At 41.0% G+C, this 15,612-nt stretch overlaps 1 pseudogene; it reads right to left on the bottom strand.

Moving 5' to 3' along the window:
- Nucleotides 1–7,188: 7,188 nt before the first annotated feature.
- LOC118663926 lies at nt 7,189–7,312 on the bottom strand (annotated as a pseudogene).
- Between the last annotated feature and the right edge of the window lie 8,300 nt (nt 7,313–15,612).

Genomic DNA, 15,612 nt, shown 5'->3' with positions numbered 1-15,612 from the left:
ATTTCAGAGAGGAAGGCAGAGGGGATCGAGCCCACAACCCAGGCATGTGCCCTTGACCGGAATTGAACTCAGGACCTTTCCGTCCACAGGCCGATGCTCTATCCACTGAGCCAAACCAGCTAGGGCAATTTTATTTTATTTTATTAGAGAGAGAGGAAGGGAGAAAGAGAGAGAGAGAGAAGGAGAGAGCAAGAGAGAGAAGGAGACACCAATGTAAGAGAGATAATCATTGGCTGCCTCCTGACAGGGGATCAAACCTGCAACTTAGGTATATGCCCTGACCGGAATCAAACCTGCAACTTTTTGGTGTACGGGATGACACTCCAACCAACTGAGCCACCTGGTCAGGGCCAGGTATGTTTTCTTGAAGCTGCAGGGATCCCAGTAATATACCACCTTGCATCTGCTTTGTTTCCTTCCTCTGTCTAACTTTTGTTGCTCTGGATTATACCTCCAATTAAGACCCCCTGCTCTGTTCTCTAGGGAATCCAGGCAAAAACAATCTAGGCAAAGGCAGTCTTCCAGGATCTTCTGGGTGAAGAGCTGTGAGTTTATATATTTAATAAGCACTCCAAGATAAATGGCCCTGGCATAGCTAGAGCCTTTTGGGAGCATTGATATGGATTCTGGGGAAAAGCAGATATGATTCTCTCTAAGATTATGAGCTACATGTAAAAATATTATAGTAGAGCCGTGGCCAGTGTGGCTCGATGGCTGGAACATCAGCCGGCACATCAAAGGATCTCGGGTTCATTTCTTAGTAAAAGGTGGGTACCTGGGTTGTAGGTTCCATCCCTGGTTGGGGCATGTGTGGGAAAGCATACAATGATCTCTCTCTCTCTCTCTCTCTCTCTCTCTCTCTCTCTCTCTCTCTCTCTCTCTCTCTCTCTCTCTCTCTTTCTCTCTCTCTCTCTCTCTCTTTCTCTCTCTCTTTCTCTCTCTCTCTCTCTCTCTCTCTCTCTCTCTCTCTCTCTCTCTCTCTCTCTCTCTCTCTCTTCTCTTCTCTTCTCTTCTCTTCCCCCCCGCTGCCTCTTTCCTCCCTCCCTCCCTCTCTCCCTGCCACTTTCTCTTAAAATCAATGGAAGAAATATCCGTGGGTGAGGGTTGACAAAAAAGATAAGTAGTTTAGTAGATATATGTTTATTTCCTAACACATATTTCACTCTACTTCTGGTAACAGTGTATTGATTTTGAAGGAGGAGAGAAGAAACTACTCCTTTTTCTTATTCTTAGCTCATCTACTTTGGATGGAGCTGACTTCTCTTTTAGTCCATAGGTGGACATATAATCCACACTGACCAATCATATTCCCTGACCACAGATTGTTTGGGGTAGTCATGTGACCCAGTCAGAGCCCTTGAACTATGGGATTGTTAAAAGAGAAAAAGCCTCTTTTTCTCCCCTGGACTAAGAGAGCATCAAAGATGTGTCGCCATTATGAGGAACCTGAATATAAAGCCGACACAACAAAAGACAGGAGGCTGTGGAGGGCGTACAATGAGTCCTACCTAGTTGACATTGATGGAGCTCTTGGTTCAAGCACCACTCAGACCTTCCTACCTCAGATGACAACTCTTGGATTACACAGGCTAATGAGTTTTCTCTTTTTGTTCAAGCCAGTTTGGGTTGGGCTTTATACCACTTACAACCAAAATGGTTATGACAGCTGCAATGATGGCAGCTGCAGGAAAATACATTGCTGCCGTGTGACCAGACCCTGGGTGACAGTGACACCCATTCACAAGAAAGAAAGAATTAGAAGTAAGAGATGGAGAGAGGGAAGGAGAGCAAGTGATTGCTATGGGCAACATCCAAGTACTACCAGGGTCCTGTCATTCCTGACACATATTGCACCTTTGAAATCTCAATTATTTGAACCAACAAATTCCCTTTTTTGCTTAAAGGAGTAAAAACTAAGCTTTATCACTTTCAAAGGAAAGCGTTCTGACTCACACAGTGCCCTTTTCATTTTTCCTGAATCATTTTAATTTTTCCTTATTGAGTTGAAGGCAATCGCAATCTTTTTTTTTTCTTCAAGACAATCTTTATATATTCTGAAATTGACCTGTTTTGTCCAGTGTTTGCTATAAATAATTTATTCTACCACGTATCTTTTCCTTTGTTTATGCTATTTCTCACTGCTGAAAAGGCTGTGATTTTATGGGGTCTAAATAAACAAGTTTCACCTTTATCATTTTTGGATTATTAGACATGGTCCTTTTGGTTGAAATTGATGGAAACACAATACAATCTAGTTTAAATTAAAAGACAATAAAAAATAAAATAAAAGACAATATATCGGAGTTCTAGAGATATTTGGTTTTAAGGCTCAACTAAATCAACTCCAACTGTCATTGGGACCATTTCTCTCTCAATCTATCAGTTCTCTGGACTTCTTTTCCATTGAAGCTCTCTTCATCTTTTTAAAAACAGCCCATATTCTTATACTTTATAGCTCCAAAGGAAGAAGACTCTCCTGATGATTGGGCATAGGAATCCAAGCAGAGCCTGATGGCTATTATGAGCACTCTAACAGATAAGCATTATCTATCCACTCCTATGTCTAGTGGCTGTATCAATCATTTCAAATTACTCATAATGTGCTCCACACAGATTGAAAGACTTTCGTTATGGAAGGATGGAAGAAGGGAAAATGTGGTAAGCATTTAATAGCTACCATACTCATCTCTGTCTTTTATATTTAGTTTATGAAAACCTTTCTCTCCCCAAGTTATATTTGTATTTATATATATTTACTTATATCACATATTTTTTAATCCTCTCAAATTTTTGACTTTAAAACTTGTGTTTTCATTTTAGAGCTACATTTAATCTAGAATGTATTTTTATTTATGGCATGAACTAGAAATCTAACAATTTTTTTCCATATGAAAAACCTATTGTCTTAAAAACATAGGTTGAATAATCTATCTTTTCCCCACCAGCTGGAAATGCCATATTCATTACAAATTAAATTCTACATTTATGTGGTTCTCTTTCTTGACTATACATTGCTCTATTGATCTAGTCTTCTATTCCTGCAACGATTCATGTTCCTCAAATAACAGTTAACTTTACTGGGAAGCACTGCTTTTTACTTGGTCCTAAATTTCTTCTAACAGGCATGTTTTGGGCTGTGGTTCTCTTTGATCATATTCCCATTAATCTGATTCTGTCCATTTTTTATTTAGTGATTTTAAATTGTTACAACAAAAACCAATTGAGAAATTGACCAGCCCAGAGGAAAAGCAACAAATGAAAATGATTTAAAATCTTGTTTCATGGATGTAAAATTTTCTCAAATCTCTCAAGGAATATTAATGATAGTAGATTTTTACAAGTTTGTTTCTGCTCCTTGTCGTTGTTGTTGTGAGTTTCTTCTTTTCTGTTTGTTCAGGTCTCTGATTTTCTTGTTAGCATCTTTCCACAATAGGTGACTTATGGCCCTCTGTTGCTATGCATATGACCTGGAGCTTATGTTTGTAGGTGGAGTGTATTGATTGGGGCCTCAGGGTAACAGGATGGGCAGGTACTTGGAAGTTTCATTGCCAATTTATGTCGTTATTTTTCTCTGGGCTGGTCAATTTCTCAAGTGAAGGCTCCTTTTACCATAGGCCAGGTGGGAGGGAATGTATGTGTGAGTGGAAGAGAGTGGATAGTGGAGTATCTTCTTGGCTCAGAGCACAGGATGGTGCCAGGGTCTCCATTCAGAATGCAAACTTCATGCATTTCCCCAGTGTCCACCTCACCCTGAGCTATGCCAGATCCCTAAGCTGAGAATTTTGGGTCCGACCTTTCCAGGTGACAAACTGAAGTTTTCTGTCCTGATAGAGGAGGGCCAAGATTTTCAACTATGTCCTCTATTTCCAGCACCAACCCTCATCCTGACATCAGAGATGTGTGGTATTTCCAATCTTAGCCTTTCTGAGGTGCTAAAGCACAAATTGGTTTTTCTCTTATTGACTCACCCCCATCTACTTAGCAGAGCTGAGAAAACTGCAAGCAACTTTAGAGCAAAATTCTGAAACAAAAAGTCTGTGAGAAGTTATCAAATTTTGATTTAACTTGTCAAGGAAGGAACCAGCAGGTAGACACAGATAAAAAAGCTGTTTTCTTTATAAACCGTGGAAAAGGGGACTCGGTGGGATTCTTTCCCCCTCCCACGTGGGAATCTGTACTTGCTCTTCAATAAATTTCCAGCTTTACTATAAAAAAAAAAGCTGTTTGCCAGTGCTTGAAAAACAGGTGTGTGTGTGAGTGTGTGTGTGTGTGTCCAAAACAGAGCTAATGAAAGGAGTTCCAAAGACATTTGCTAGGTAAGATTCAAGAATGGTAATAAAAATCCTTATGTTTAACCAGGCTATAAAACCTTAGAACCTATTGGTTTCTAAGTTGAACTATAACTACATAGGACCATAAAACTGTGCCTTCAATAGCTGTGACTCAATTAGATACACCATGGCAATGGAATTACATTCCCCGGGACATAAGCTTCTATTTTCATTCAAACAGGTGTTTGAGGTGTTTCCTTGAGATATCAGGAATCAATCAACCATAATTTGGCCTTTTTTCCAAGTGTGTGTGGAATCTCTTTCTTCCTATGCCAGGTAACATATAACATATTATTGACATCATTAGCTCAGTCTTGCCTCAATGCCTGTTATTTTTTCCTTGTGGGTTTTGTACTTTTTTTCTAATTTACTGTATTTTAGCAAGGTTTGGGGAGGAATCCAGCATTAATACACGAACTCAATTACCTTTTTTCTTTTAACCATGCATTTTTTTCTACTCTCTATCTTCCAGGACTTTCTTAAAATGTGTGTTAGTTTTTTGTTTGGTTGGTTTTTAAATATATTTTTATTGATTTCACAGAGGAAGGGAGAGGGAGAGAGAGAAACATCAATGATGAGAGAGAATCATTGATTGACTGCCTCCTGCACACCCCCTAGTGGGGGATTGAGCCTGCAACCCTGTCACGTGCCAGACTGGGAATTGAACTGTGAACTCCTGGTTCATGGGTCGATGCTTAACCACTGAGCAACAACAGCTGAACTTGTTAGTTTTGCAGCTCCCTGATGCTGTTGTAGACCTATTAGTTTCTCTGTTTCATGTCTTTTCTGGATTTCATTGGGAGTTTTCAGCAGGAATGGCAGTGTGTACTTTTCACCATCTTGATCCACGCCTTTTCTGATTATATGAATGTTTGATTCCAAATATCAATCTCACCTTTGGGAATGGAGATAAATGGTTCACATTATTCAGATAAACATTGCTGTATCGTGGCAAGAATTAGTAGGTATCTTGTCTTCCAGCCTCTCTACTTCTTACTAGTCTTTCTCTATCCCCATAAGATAGATACCCCCTCAGTGGTCCTTTGGAAGGGCTTTACCTCTGCTTTTCAAACTTTAATGGGCATAAGTAGCAGTAAGTAGCCAGTTATAAATGTAGAACCCCAGACTCCACCCCTAGAAGATGGAGAAGGTTATGGAACCTATATTTTAAAGAGGGCTCCACGTCAAATCTGGGGCCATGCTGGCCTCAAATGAATAATGGAAGGATGCACTATAATATACTGAATAAAAAGGAATTTATCCATCTATAGTGGCATTAACACAAAACATTTCAGGGAAATAGAAAAGACAATTTTTCATAGAAAAAAATGCCACCTAGTCAATGCAAAAGGATGATACAAATGGAAAAAAAATAATCATTTTACAAACATTCTAGTAACAGTTGATTCAGACAGGACTCATCGATGGAAGATAAAACCATTGCAAAGAAAGGGGTTGGAAAAAGATATTCAAAAGGTCTGGAAGTATCACCCTAAAAATATTTAGTAATTATGAAAAGGGAAGATACTTAACCCTGGAGAGATCTAGCAGTCACCATCTTTTTTTTCTTTTTTTAAATTGATTTCAGAGAGAGGAAAAGAGAAGGAGCGAGAAATAGAAACATCAGATGAGAGTGATGGATTGACTGCCTTCTGCGTGCCTCCTACTGGGGATCGAGCCCACAACCCAGGCATGTGCCCTGACCGAGAATTGAACCGTGCCCTCCTGGTTCATGGTTGATGCCCAACCACTGAGCACACCAGCCAGGCTGATGGTCATCTTTTTTTTTTTTTTAAATCCTTACCTGAGGATATTTTCCCATTGATTTTTAGAGAGGGTGGAAGAGGGGGAAAGACAGAGAGAAATATTGATGTGAGAGGAACACATTGATTGGTTGCCTCCTACACGTGCCCCAGGGAGGAGCCTTGACCGGAATCGAACCCCGGACCCTTCAGTCTGTGCCTGAAGCCAATTCTAGCATGTGATGATTTCAAGAGTTTCATCAAAAGGTTGATGGAACTTGGGGACTCAACAAGGGCTGAGTCACACATGTAGCTGCCTGTGGGAATGGCTGAGGGCATTTCCTCAAACCTGAAAAGGGATGATTGCGTGGCTGCTAGACAGCTAAGGACATCTTAAGCTACATGTTATTGCCTCCTACTGGCCAAACACCTGAACAGCCGTAGGCTAATTTCCCCCATTCTGACAATGCTTTGTATACAAAACTCTGACCCTTTGATGTGTATATATCTGCTTCGCCTCAGGACAATTTGTGTTAATAAAAAGCATGGGGTCCTGAGTTGAGGAGAACTTAGATCTTAGTTTCCTTTAAACTAGGCTCCTCTGACCCCCAAATGCCTTTCAAAATTATGCTTCATCTCTGGACTCTTTATTAATCTATGCACAGCCTTCTCCAGATTTCCTGAACCCTTCTTGATGCCGGAACAAGAACCCCGGCAAGTCTGCATCCCAATGCTCTATCCACTGAGCCAAACTGGCTAGGACAATAGTCATCATTTTGACCAAGGGATTACATTTAGCATAATTACTAATGTGATCAGCTGACTGATGTGACTCATTGAGATGAACACTCTATTACCTAATATTTCTACCAAAATTCTGAACAAAGATTTTTTTTTAGGAAATCAAGTCCCTGTGCCTTATGATGTCATAGTTATTTTAAATACAAGGGCTTATTTAATGGATATGGTCAATACTTTAAAACTTTCAGTTCCCCTCTACCACAGACTCCTTTGTATTCTGGAAGTGACCAGGGAGCACTCTTGTGTAGTCCTCTGAGAATCCCCCATTCTCCCTCTGCAAAGGTCACCAGTATGGCCTCTATTGTATGAAAAGAAAGAGCTTTGTCTCTGCCCTTATATTTCTTTTTTTTTTCCTTCTTGGTATTTGTATCAGATATTAAACTGATAAGAACAGATACTATACTTGATCTTAGTATAGCCAAAAGGCTGAGAAGCGATCCGCCCTTTTATTTCTTACAAGAGGCCCGAAGTATGAAATTCATGCAAGAGTAAGCCTTCCTTCCCCCAGCTGCTGGCACCAGCTTCCCTCCAGCACCTGGGACCCAGGCTGGCTTCCCTCCGGCCCTGGCTTTATCAGGAAGGACTTCCGGAATGACGTCCGGAAGATGTCTGGTCTAGTTAGCATATTACCCTTTTATTATTATAGATATCTTTGTGAAGTGTATCTGATGCCAAGGTCACTCTGTGCTGAAGCTGCTGAAATATACCTCAAGGCCACTTTCTTACATGATGGCCTTAAAGAGACAACTTTAAACTCCCAACATCTCACTAAGATTTTGTGTGACAACCAATCAGTTTCTGCTTTCAGCCACTCTCTCTCTAGGACTAAGAAATGGGTCCATGACGGCTTGCCAGAGGACCGTAGCATAGTCAATATTGTCTTGCCAGACTTGCCCTCTGAGCAGAGGCTTCTCATTCCAACCACCCACCCAGTCATCCAGCTCGCTCTGAAACTCTCTCAGCCCACTTGACTCCTGGGAGTATTATAACACAAGAAAGTGTTTCACAAGAGGACCCGAGACTTGTGGATGAAATAGCTGCCAAAGCAGAAGAGGGGGAGGTGAGAGATTTAGGGGGCAGCAGCTTCCCTAACCCTCACTTCTCGTTGTACACCATCAGAAGCTTCCCGTTTCCCTGGAATCTTGAGAAACAGGCTTTTCTGCAAAACCCTGTTCCCCTTGGCCAAACTGCACCCCTCCTTTTTTGTTTACCCTAATGATAGCTCAGTAGGCACATTGTTCTCCACCTTTATTTTTTTCATTTAATGATGTATTTTGAAGATCCTGATTTATCAATACCTATGGATATTCCTCATTCATCTTTCTGGCTGCATACTATCTTATTGCACGGAGTGTACCATTCATTTATTTAGCCTGACTCCTATTAATGGACATTTAGACTGTTTCAATTTTATTGGTATTATTAACAATGTGGCCATTGGTATTACCATGAAAATCTTTTGATTCAGTGAGGATTACATTTGGCTGAAGGTAAAAGAAAATTTAACTTAAAAAATCTTAATCAAATAGGATATATTTTCTTAGAACAGCATCAGAAGAAGGAATTTCAGTACAGGGACAGTGGCTCATTACCACTTTCAGGGAGTCAGGCTCTTTGTATACTCTTTGCCTCTGTGTGTGTGTGTGTGTGTTCACCCTCATATTCACAAAATGGTTGCTGCTCCTCCAGACATTGTTTCTGCATTGCAGGCCAGAAAAAAAAAAAAAAAGGCAAAGGGCAAAGAGCCAAAGGACATGTTCATGGGTGCTGTTTTGAAATAATTTTTTTTGAAATCCAACCAATGTCTTTGGCTTATATTTAACTAGGGGCCCAATGCATGGATTTGTGCACCTTGAAAGGAACTGTGGGCCGCGAGGCTGCAATGGGCATAGGAGTGGGTCTCGGCCCATCCTCAGTGCCCCCAGCCAGCCCCTCCCGCCACGGCCCACAGTCCCATCTGCCAGCAGCCCCGCTCCTGTCACTGCTGCTCCCACATGCTGATGGCGCCGGCCCTGCTCGCACCCACTGATGGCGATTGGGGCCAGCTCCAGCAGCGGGTGCAAGTTGGGGCAGGTGCCATCAGCGGGTGTGAGCCATGGCTGCTGCCCCAATTGCCCCTCAGGAGCAGGGGGAGGTGGAGAAGTCCTCAGGGGTGATCAGGGCCAGCAGCCACCACTCACACCCACTGATGATGCTGAGTGATTGGGACCAGCGCTGGGCACGGGCAGCACGTGCAAGCGGTGGCTCCAGCACTGGCTGTGGGTGCCAGCACTAGGTGTGACCATGCACGTGGGAGCAAAGAATTTTCAGTAATCACCAGAGGCTCGCCCTGATGACAGCGACCAGTGCCCCACCTTGATCTGGCGCCCCTGCTCACCTGCTCTACCATCCCACCATGGCCAACGCCCCCCATGTTCTGCACATGCCCCCTGGTGGTCAGTGCCCGTCAGAGCTACTGGTTGTTCTGCTGTTCTGGTTGTTCCATCTATTTGCATATTAGACTTTTATTATATAGGATTGGCCAGGACTGTGCCATGTGGCTACCCTCACTTAAAAATGATAGGATTTTATTAAATTAAAATTTAATTTTCACTAAGAATAGCAAAGCTAACCTCTGGCTGGTGTGGCTCAGTTGGTTGGAGCATCCTCCTCCTGTGTACCAAAGGTTGAAGGTTCAATCCAGGTCTGGGCACAGTGATATTTCTCTCTCATATCGATGCTTCTCTCTTTTCCTCTCCCTTCCTCCCTCTCTAAAAAGGGCAATTAAAAAATAGATTAATAAAATTAAAATAAGACTCATTCTTACATTTTTTTGGTAACGGGAAAATTAGTATAACTTCTATGGAGGACAATTTGACAACATCTAACAGAATCACAAATATGATTGTCACCATTGACAAAATCAAGTTCTTTTAAAAGGAAGAAAGGAAAGTGGATATTGGTGGACAATTACTAGTACTTGCTACATACTTAAACATATGTAATTTCACACATATGTGAAAAAAAAATCTGTGGGATAAATTCCTAGGAGGGAAATTTTCTGGGTCAAAAGGCAGGCCAATTTGTATATTTGTGATTCTGTTAGATGTTGTCAAATTGTCCTCCATAGAAGTTATACTAATTTTCCCATTACCAAAAAAATGTAAGAATGAGTATTATTTTAATTTTATTAATCTATTTTTTAATTGCCCTTTTTAGAGAGGGAGGAAGGGAGAGGAAAAGAGAGAAGCATCGATATGAGAGAGAAATATCAATGTGCCCAGACCTGGATTGAACCTTCAACCTTTGGTACACAGGAGGAGGATGCTCCAACCAACTGAGCCACACCAGCCAGAGGTTAGCTTTGCTATTCTTAGTGAAAATTAAATTTTAATTTTCATTTATATTGTGAAGGATGTTGAATATATATAACTGGTTTGATTTCTTTGGAGAAATTTGACTAATATAGCTGTCATATTGCAAATATTCTCTTTAGTTCACTGAACTCTGTGTTTCTAAAATTTATCTTATTCATTTGTTGTATAACATTGAATGAATATTCCACATTTGATTCATATTTCACATTTGCTCTCCTATTGATGGATATTAAATCCACCCTCCCAAATTTTATTGTCACAAAAATGTGCCATAAACATCTTTGGATTTACTTTACCTATCCCTATCTGAGTTTCTTTAAAAGTGGAATTGTTGCACTTAGCTGGTGTTGCTCAGTGGTTGAGCATCAACCTATGAACCAGGAGGTCATGGTTCAATTCCTGGTCAGGGTATATGCCCAGGTTGCGAGCTGATCCTCAGTTGAGGGCGTACAGGAGGCAGCTGATCTATGAAGTTCCTCTCTCATCAATGTTTCTATCTCTTTCCCTTCCTCTCTCTAAAAGTCAATAAAACATGTATTTTTTTTAAAAGTGGAATTGTTGGGCCCGGATGATGTGGTACAGTGGTTGGAATGTGGGCCCTATGCAGCAAAAGGTTGTTGAGAAATAATTCACATACCATAAGATTCACCCATTTAGAGTATACACTTTATTGGGCTTTAGTTATAGTCACAGGATTGTGCAATCATCACTACCATCTAATTTTTAGAGCATGTTCATCATCTCCAAAAGAAATCCTGTAATTATTAGCAGTCACTCTTCATCCCCCGCCTCTCCTCCAAACCTCTGGCAAACTAGTCTACTTTCTTTCTCTATAGGTTTGCTTATTTTGGACCTTTCATAAAAACAGAATCATGCAATACAGTCTTCTGCAATGGCTTCTTTCACTTAGCATAGTACTTTCAAGCTTTACCCATGCTACAGCATGGGAAGTTAGCTTCGTTATACTATGCACTGTTTGTTTAATTGTTGACAGTATTACAGATGTCCCCCATTTTACCCTCCTTTGCCCCTCTCCACCCATCCCCCACCATCCCCCAGGCTTTCACCACACTGCTGTCTGTGTCCACGGACTATGCATATATGATCTTCGGTTAATCTCTTCCAGTCTGACCTCCTCTCCTCCCCTCTGAAATCTGTCAGTCTGTTCCATGTATCTATGCCTTTCATTCGATTTTGTTCGTCAGTTTATTTTGTTCATTAGATTCCACATATAAGTGAGATCATGTGACATTTGTCTTTCTCTGACTGGCCTATTTCGCTTAGCATAAGTCTCCAGGTCCACCCATGCTATCACAAAGGGTAAGAGTTCCTTCTTTTTTACAGCCATATAGTATTCCACTGGGTAAATGTACCACAACTTTTTTATCCACTCATCTACTGATGGCACTTGGGCTGTTTCCAGATCTTAGCTATTATAAATAATGCTGCTCTGAACATAGGGGTGCATATTCTTTCTGGTTGGTGTTTCAGGATTCTTAGGATATATCCCAGAAGTGGGATTACTGGTTCAAATGACAGTTCCATTTTTAATTCTTTGAGGAAACTCCACACTGTTTTCCACAATGGCTGCACCCTACCAACAGTGTACTAGGTTTCTCTTTACTCCACATCCTCACCAGCACTTGTTTTTTGTTGATTTATTGATGGTAGCCATTCTGGCAGGTATGAGGAGACACCTCACTGTAGTTTTAATTTGCCTCTCTCTGATGATTAGTGACGCCAAGCATTTTTTCATATGTCTACTGGCCGTTTCTGTATGTCCTCTTTGGAGAAGTGTCTACTCAGGTCCTTTGTCCACTTTTTAATTGGATTGTCTTCCTGGTGTGGAGTTGTATACTATGCATTGTTGTACATGCTTTGATTTGGTCAAATATATCAGTCTTTAGAATTCTTATTTTTCTATCTCATTTAAGAAATCCCTCTCTTTCCCTGAGTTACAAAGATGTGCTCTAATAACTTCAATTTTCTGTTTTTCACATTTAAATTATCTGCTATTTATTTTGCATGCTGTGTCACATAGAGATTTAATTATTTTCCACACGGGTAATCAATTGTTCAGCACCACTTACTGAATAGTCCACCAATTCCCCTACTGCTTTGTAATGCCACGTTTATTAGACAACAAGATCTCATACATGTTTAGGTCTGTTTTCCTCTCCCTGTGCTCCCTGTGCCATTATGATAGCTTTATAGTAAATCTTATTACTAACATAGCTTTATAATAAATCCCACTTGGTAAGGCAAGTTTCATCTCCTGTTCTTTTCCACAACCAACTTTGCTATTAATGACCATGGGGATCAGTTTTTTTAAGTTCCATTAGAAATATCCGGTTTGGGAAGAATCAACATTTTAATGAGCATCTGAATAAACATAGGGTATATTACCTCTTATTCCATCTGTTCCATCTTATAGTCCTCCCTTTCCCCCACTCAGAAGTAAACTTTGAGGTAAGAATTTCTTGTATCGATTTTAGAGAGGAAGACGGAGAGAGAGAGGTGGGGGAGAACACTGATCAGTTGCCTCCTATCCACAGGAACCAGGGATTGAACTCACAACCGAGGCATATGCCCTGACCAGGAATCCAACCCACGGCCTTTCAGTGTACAGGATGACACTTCAAGCAACTGAGCCGCACCAGCCAGGGCGAGAACTTGAGTGCAACTACCGCCTTACTTGGGAAGCAATCCCAGGAAAAACCAGCAGGAGAGTGGGGAAGAGATTCAGGGAAGGGGAAGTAGCTGATGAAGTGAGTATTCCCAGCAAGTTAGCACTGTGGGCTCTATCTCCTGAAGAACTCTGAGAAGTGCTCTGGAACACATGCCTCAGAGTTGTCCCAGCTGAGGAGTGGGAAGCTGGAGTATATATACAACTCTCTTCAGCCATGATTGAGGGCTTCCAGCAGTCATCAATTCCCCAGCTCTCCTAGCCTGCTGACATGGAAGGCGGCCAGCATGCCGGGAAATGGTTAAGTGCCAAGGAGCACCAATAATGTCTGCTAAGCCACCAAAGGGTCTTTTGAAAACTCAGATATAAGCGTGTCTTTTCCCTGCCTTACGTCTTTTACTGTAGAAAAATCCAAAATTGTTGGCACGGCCTATAGGTTTCTCCACATCAGCTACCAGCTCCTTTCCCGCCTCACCCTGCCACTCCTTTCCCAGGAAGTTTAATCTCTAGCCAAATTGACCCACTGTCCATCTGTAATCCTTCAGACGCAGCTGGATTACATCAAACACTCACTTCTTTGCATTTGTTGTTTTCTCTGCTTCTAATGCCCTTCCCTTACTCTCTTCCCAGAAAAATCTTTCTAGAAGGCAGAGTGGTTAGCAACATGGTCATTGAAGAAAGATAGAGCTAGAATCAAAACTCAATTCTAATTTGCTTTGCTTAGTGGAAAATGCAAGATGGCAGGTTGTGAAAAAGAAATAAGTAATTTGTCAAGGGAAAAAACCTGTTCTAATATTTGGTCAAGTCCCTCCCTTCCTCCCTCCCTCCTTTCCTTCCATCCTTCCTTCCTTTCTCTTTTTGTTAATCCTCACCAAACATTTTTCCCATTAACTTTTAGAGAGAGTGGAAAAGATGGTAGGGAGGGAAAGAGAGACAGACAGACAGACAGACAGACAGACAAAGACAGAGAGAAACATCGATGTGTGAGAGACACACCGATTGGTTGCCTCCCGCACCCACCCCAACCAGGGGGCTGGGGATGGAACCTGCAACCCAGGTACATGCCCATGACTGGGAATCGAACTGGATACCCTTTGGTGCATGAACCAATGAAACCACTGAGCCACACTGGTCAGGGCAAGGCACTTCACATTTCTGACATTGTTTCCTTATTTATATAATAGAAATATACTTAATTCTTACCTTATAGAAGTATTAGGAAGCTGTATTATTATCTCTTGCTGCATAGCAAATTACCCCCCAAGTAGTGACTTCTAACAAAAAAAAAAAAAAAATATATATATATATATATATATGTTATTTTAAGCAGTTTCTGTGGGTCAGGAATTTAGGAGCAGCTTAGCTAATTGGTTCTAGCATAAGGTCTCTCCATGAGGCTGAAGTTAAGATGTTGGCTGGGGCTATAGTAACCTGAAGATTTGACTGGTACTGAAAGATCTGCTTCCATGACATGATGGCACAGTCACATGACTGGCAATTTGGTGCTGGTTTTAGGCAGGTGGCCTCAGTTCTCATCATGTGGGTCTCTTAATAGAGTTGCTTGAGTGTCTTCCTAGAATAGCAACTGCCTTTCTCAAGAGCAGGTGATCTAAGGAAGATGCTGCATGTTCTTTTATGACCAATATTAAGAAGTCACACATTGCAACTTCTGTCATACTCTGTTGGTCACTGGCCAGACTTTATTCAATGTGGGAGGAGACTATACAAAGGCATGAATACGGGAGGTAAGGATCACTGGGGCCCATCTCGGAGCTCAGCTACAACAAAGGTTTACATGAAAGGTGCTAAGAACACACTGTTTTCAAATTATACCTTTTAATGATCACTCATCTTCTGGATCCCTTGCATAAACATCATTCTTCTGAGAAGCCTTCCAGACCACCATAGGCAATTATGAAATAGTCTTGGCAAAAAAAAAAAATGAATCTGTTTAAACTTTTGTTATTTTGTATCTTCAAGATCATAATTTGAGCATTGAGGAAAGGGAAATCATTATCTCAGGTAAGGCTCTTAGCTGGTCCAGGTCTTCCTACCTCTCCCTGTTTCCACACCCCAAAACACCATACCCAGTTACACTTACCTCTTAAATAAATGGGAAAAAAACTGTATAAATAAAAGTCCAAACTATGGGATACTATTCATCAGTAAAAAGGAATAAATTACATGTAACAAGGGGAATGAATCTCAAAGTCATTATGCTGATTCCATTTATATAAATTTCATGAGCAGACAAAACTAATCTGTGACCATTAAAATCAAATCAGTGGTTGTCTGGGGCCAGGGTGGGGGATTTGACTGCAAAGGAACCTCAAGGAATTTTTATGGTCATGGAAATGCTCTGTATCCTGATTGGGGACAATGATCCTATAACTGTATACCAGTACACTTGTCCAAATTCATTGAATTGTTCATTTTGTTACCCATTTTATTACAAGGAAATTATAGTTCCATAAAGAAATGCCGGGAGCCGGTGCATGGACCGGCTCCCGGCAAAGAAAGATTACAGGTGAAAACGTTTAAAAGACCCTCATTAAGTGGGCTACATATAGTATCTCAGATCATCCATGAATAGGTTGCCAGATTTAGCAACAAAAAACAAGGGGACCAGTTAAATTTGAATTATATTTAATTGCTTATGCAAATATAGATAGATGTAAAAGAAAAATAATATGGAA

Source organism: Myotis myotis, unplaced genomic scaffold (genome assembly GCF_014108235.1).
Source record: "Myotis myotis isolate mMyoMyo1 unplaced genomic scaffold, mMyoMyo1.p scaffold_m19_p_9, whole genome shotgun sequence".
NCBI lineage: Eukaryota > Metazoa > Chordata > Mammalia > Chiroptera > Vespertilionidae > Myotis > Myotis myotis.
The sequence above is the reverse complement of the archived record's forward strand: the minus strand, read 5'-3'. Positions and strand labels throughout refer to the sequence as shown.